Source organism: Gossypium raimondii, chromosome 7, assembly GCF_025698545.1.
Source record: "Gossypium raimondii isolate GPD5lz chromosome 7, ASM2569854v1, whole genome shotgun sequence".
NCBI lineage: Eukaryota > Viridiplantae > Streptophyta > Magnoliopsida > Malvales > Malvaceae > Gossypium > Gossypium raimondii.
Genome location: NC_068571.1, coordinates 42,060,339 through 42,066,338, shown reverse-complemented (window position 1 = coordinate 42,066,338; position 6,000 = coordinate 42,060,339). Strand labels below are relative to the sequence as shown.

The following is a 6,000-nucleotide window of genomic DNA, read 5'->3' as shown; positions in this document are numbered from 1 at the left end:
AGAAAATGATATTAAAATATTTTTCTGACTCGAATTTGTGGTCCCGAAACCACTATGTCCGATTAGGTCAAAATCGAGCTGTTACACATTCCACCAATGGCCTTGACTTTGTAAGTTATCAATTATACTCCTCATAAATTCTATACATACTGATGGTCACTAAACTAACTATAATTACGACAAAGGCAAGCGCACCTATCGAACAATAGTATAGCTATGGTAAGTAGGGAATATCGTATCCACGAGGACTAAAAGTGCTAGTAATTACCATTTTTCTATTATTTAACCGATAAATTGGGATGATTGATTTTAATTTAAATTTACTAAACTAATTTACTGAGAACACGGCAAAGAATGAAATAGGAAAATAATTGAAGATAACCAAAGAGAAAGACAATACCCAGGAAAAAATTCACCTAGACTTCACCTATTATTCTGAATCTGAATTAAACGATTTATTCACCTATATCTTGATCCGTAGAAATCCCTAAATTATGTTAATATCTCTTTCGAGAATAAGAATAACTAACTCTAGGTTGATTAATTGAAATCTCTTTCTAATTAAAACCCCTATTGTCGCATTAACTAGATCTATGGACTCCCCTGTTAGATTTTACTCTAATCCGGTAGATTTATGTCGTCCTATTTCTAGGATTGCATGAAACTCCACTCAATTATGCTAGATCTACTCTTAAACAGAAACTTTTGCTCCATTGAAATAAGCACATTAAACATGAATTAATATCCTGATAATATTAAAACAGGAATTAAGCATACATAATTGAGAACAAGAATCAAGTATTTATCATGTAATTTATAAATTAAATAATAAGATCATTATAGGTTTCATCTTCCTTAGGTATCTAAGGAATTTAGTTCATAATCTGAAATAAAAATATCTCAAAATCAGAAAAACTACAAGACATAAAGAAATTCAATAAAACTTTGAAAGAAGTTAAAAGGAGATTTTCAATCTTGAAGGAGATCCGCTTCTGAGTTGGCACCGATGGTGTTCTTCGAGTAATTTCTTTAATCTTCTTTGAGTGCTCCCTTAGATCTTTTTCTAATTGATATTTATATACTTTAGAATGCTCAGAAAGCCTAAAAGTTGCGTTTTTCAGCGTGTTTGGGAAATAGGGAGCGATACTGACACGGGTTGAGCCCGTGTGGAAATACCCAGGCCGTGTGGATCCTGGAAACAACTCTATTCATCCGATTTTTGCTTTTTTTGCTCTTTTTGCTCTCAAATGCTCTCCTAAGTATAGAAACATGAATTTAAAGGATTGGGAGTATTAAATTCACTAATTTTCATCATTAATCATCCAAAATGCATTAAGAATGAGATTAAAATATATTACTTTTACACTTATCACATACATACATATATAATTGAAATACACTTATCTTTTCTTTCCCAATAAAAAGTATATAAGGTCAATTGTAGTATAAAATATTGTATGAATTAAGTCATTATTTTATCTATTTGTTAACTTGAACATTAAATATCAACTCAAATATGTAAATAAGGATGCATCTATTGCATAGACAGATTGTATGTGCCATGTTGGAAAAAATAATAATTTTCCTAAATTTTATTAACTCTATATGTTTTTTAACATGTTAAGCCCAAGCGTAATGTCCATGTGTTTTAGATATACTCTATATCAAAAAAAGGGCGACTTAAAATTAAAGGTGCCTCAACATCCTTATCCATGTCAAGCACAAAAAAAAAATCAACAGAGAATATGAATTTATCTAATTTTATAAGGACATCTTCAATAATACCCCTAGAAAATTTAACAGATCTATCAGCTAGTTGAATACTCATCCTAGTGGATTTTGGTTCCCTAAGACCAAATTTCTTGAACATTTTATAAGGCATCAAATTAATGCTAACACCAAAATCAGCTAATGCTTTCTTAATATTCAAACTACCAATAAAACAATGAATAGTAAAACTTCCTGGATCTTTCAACTTAGTTGGTAGTTTATTTTGGAGAATAGTTGAACATTCCTCGTTGAGTTCTACAGTGGATAGCTCTTCAAACTTTCTTTTATTTGTTAATAGCTCCTTCAAAAATTTTGCATATGTGGGCATCTACGAAATAACTTCAACAATGGGTAAGTTAATATGTAACTGTTTGAAAAGTTCAAGAAATTTACCAACTTCTGCATCCATGCGGTCTTTCTTCAACTTTGCCAGATATGGGATCGGTGATTTATATTCTTTAAGCATCGGTGTTTCAATCACTTCAGGATTTACCCCCTCGTCAGTTTCCTTATCAGATTCCTATTGCAACTTCTTTTCAGGTTCAACCAACACTTTCCCATTCCTTAGTGTAACTACTTTCACATGCTCTTTTGGGTTGGGTTCGGTGTTACTAGGTAAACTACATTGTTGTCTTTCTAAAACCAATTTAGAAAATTGTCCAATTTGATTTTTGAGCCCATGAATTTACGCTCACTGGTTTTTCAAAGTTGTCTCGATGTTTTAAAAATGGGTATATGACATCGAAATAAATTTTTCCAACATCTCTTCAAGGTTCGATTTTTTCTCTTACTGGTAAAGTTGTTGTTGAAAGCCTAGAGGGGGTTGTGGTCTTTGGTTTCCTTGACCACCCCATGAGAAATTTGGGTGGTTCCTCCATCCTGCATTATAGTTATTACTATAAGGATTATTTTGAGGTTTAAAATTATTACCCATATAATTTATTTGCTCATTTTCCATGCTAGGACCGAAGGGTAAATATTCTGAATTATTTATTTCACCTCCATTTGCATCGCATTGCATCACCGGATGTACCTGCGTAGAAACACATAAACCATCAATTTTTTATTTAAAAGTTCTACCTGATTCGATAACATGGTGACTGCATCTAAGTTAAAACACCGGCTGCTTTTGTCAACATTGTCCTCATGACTTGCCACTGATAATTATTCAATGACATCTCCTCTATAAACTCATAAGCTGCTTCAGGTGTTTTATTGTTCAGAGTACCACCGGCTGCTGCATCGGTTAACTACCTAGTTGAGGGATTCAAATCGTTGTAGAAGGTTTGAACTTGTAACCATAGAGGTAACCCATGGTGAGGGCACATTCTCAAAAAATCCTTATACCTCTTACATGCATCATATAGCATTTCTAAGTCAATCTGCACGAAGGAAGAGATATCATTCCTCAGCTTAGCTGTCTTAGTCGATGGAAAGTACTTTAGTAGGAATTTCTCGGTCATTTGATCTCATGTAGTGATAGAACCTCGTAGTAAGGAGTTCAACCACTGTTTAAATTTGTTTCTCAATGAGAAAGGGAATAATCGTAGGCGAATAGCATCGTAAGAAACGTCATTTATCTTGAAAGTATCACAAACTTTCAAAAAATTAGCCAAATAAGTATTTGGATCTTCGTCCTACAAACCATCGAACTGAACAAACTGTTGAATCATCTAAATAGTGTTCGGCTTCAGTTTGAAATTATTCGCAGTAATGGTGGGTCTTACAATACTCGGCTCAGCCTCAATTAGAGTGGGCTTGGCATAATCATACATAGTACGAGGAGCAGGATCTAGATTTGTTGGATTTGCAGCAACCACAAGATGTAGCAGATTATTCTGATTATCAGTCATCTCATCAGTAATAATAATAACGTCCTCTTACTCTTCCACTATACCCTGTCGACTCTGCCTTGCTTCTCTACAGTTTCTGCGAGCTGTACTTTCAATTTCACTATCAAATACTAATGGTCCTGACGGATTTCTTCTAGTCATAAAATAAAGGAACCTACCAGAAGTAAATAAAAGAAAAATTAGAAAACAAAAATTAAACTTAAAATAAAAATAAAATGCAGTGAAAATAAATGGCTAAATTAATAAAAATCAAGTGTTCCTAATGTTTTAGTCCCCGACAACGGCGCCAGAAACTTGATGGTCACTAAACTAACTATAATTACAATAAAAGCAAGCGCACCTATCGAACAATGGTATAGCTATAGTGAGTAGGGAATATCGTATCCACGAGGACTAAAAGTGCTAGTAATTACCATTTTTCTATTATTTAACCGATAAATTGGGATGATTGATTTTAATCTAAATTTACTAAACTAATTTACTAAGAACGTAGCAGAGAATGAAATAGGAAAATAATTGAAGATAACCAAAGAGAAAGACAATACCCCAGGAAAAAATTCACTTAGACTTCACCTATTATTCTGAATCTGAATTAAACGATTTATTCACTTGTATCTTGATCCGTAGAAATCCCTAAATTATGTTAATATCTCTTTCGAGAATAAGAACAACTGACTCTAGGTTGATTAATTGAAATCTCTTTCTAATTAAAACAACTATTGTCGCATTATCTAGATTTATGGATTCCCCTATTAGATTTGACTCTAATCCGGTAGATTTATGCCGTCCTGTTTCTAAGATTGCATGCAACTCCACTCAATTATGCTAGATCTACTCTTAAACAGGAACTTTTACTCCATTGAAATAAGCACATTAAATATGAATTAATATCTGATAATATTAAAACATGAATTAAGCATACATAATTGAAAACAAGAATCAAGTATTTATCATGTAATTCAGAAATCAAATAATAAGATTCATCATAGGTTTCATCTTCCTTAGGTATCTAAGGAATTTAGTTCATAATCTGAAATGAAAACATCTCAAAATTAGAAAAACTACAAGATATAAAGAAATTCAATAAAATTTCGAAAGAAGCTAAAAGGAGATTTTCAATCTTGAAGGAGATCCGCTTTTGAGTTGGCTCCGATGTTATTCTTCGAGTAATTTCTTCAATCTACTCTGAGTGCACCCTTAGATTTTCTTCTAATTGATATTTATAGACTTTAGAATGCTTAGAAATCGTAAAAATTAGGTTTTTTCGCCTGGGAAACAGGGAGCGATATGGACAGGGGCTAGCACATGGGCGTGTGGCCAGCCTGTATGGCTCACATGGGTGTGTGGCTAGCCCGTGTGGAAATGCCTAGGCCGTGTGGATCCTGAAAATAGCTCTATTCGTCCAATTTTGGCTCGTTTTTCGCTCCTTTTGCTCCCAAATGCTCTCCTAAGTACAGAAACATTAATTTAAAGGATTAGAAACATTAAGTTCACTAATTTACATCATTAATCATCTAAAAATGCATTAAGAATGAGATTAAAATATGTTACTTTTACAATTTATTACATACATACATATACAATTGAAATACACTTATCTTTTCTTGCCCAATAAAAAGTATATAAGGTTAATTGCAGTATAAAATATTGTATGAATTAAGTCATTATTTTATCTATTTGTTAACTTGGACTTTAAATATCAACTCAAATCTGTAAATAAGGATGCATCTATTGCATAGACAGATTATATGTGCCATGTTGGAAAAAATAATAATAATTTTCCTAAATTGTATTAACTCTATGTTTTTAACATGTTAAGTCCAAGCGTAATGTCCGTGTGTTTTAGATATACTCTATATCAAATTTGAATGGACAGTTAAATTTTGAATTATGATACATTAAAGACTCAGTTAAAATATTTTGAAATTTAATGAACAAAGTAGAATCTAAGCATTGATTTGGAGAAATCCCATGGTCTTTAATTTGTTTTACGTGTTGGGAGGAGGTCTTTAGAATCTAGAAGAAACACACTTTTAAAATACAACACTTTGAGATATCTATAAGTGCTGGGAGAGATATCCAAATCTTGACCCATAAGTCGATCTAACGGAGTATATATATATATATATGCAGACACAAGTGAGTATATTAGCTCTAGTGTTTAACTTTATGAGAAATTGTAGGTGTTTCCGAAGGGTTCAACTATGGCTCATGACATATCAAGGGAAATTGCAAAACGAACAGAAGATGGAAGGCTTCAAATGCTTGAAAATTCATGGATCACAATTCCAACCACTAATTTCGATTCAGGGGATACATCGAACACTATGAACCCACTTATAGGAGGTGACTTTCAAGGCTTGCTCGTTATTAACGG

General features: G+C 32.7%; 1 non-coding gene across 1 annotated transcript; it reads left to right on the top strand.

Annotated features, from left to right (window-relative positions):
- The first annotated feature begins 3,078 nt into the window (after nt 1-3,078).
- LOC128042791 (small nucleolar RNA R71) lies at nt 3,079-3,185 on the top strand. Its single transcript, XR_008198302.1, has one exon. It is a non-coding gene; the product is annotated as a small nucleolar RNA R71 (small nucleolar RNA).
- The last annotated feature ends 2,815 nt before the right edge of the window (nt 3,186-6,000 follow it).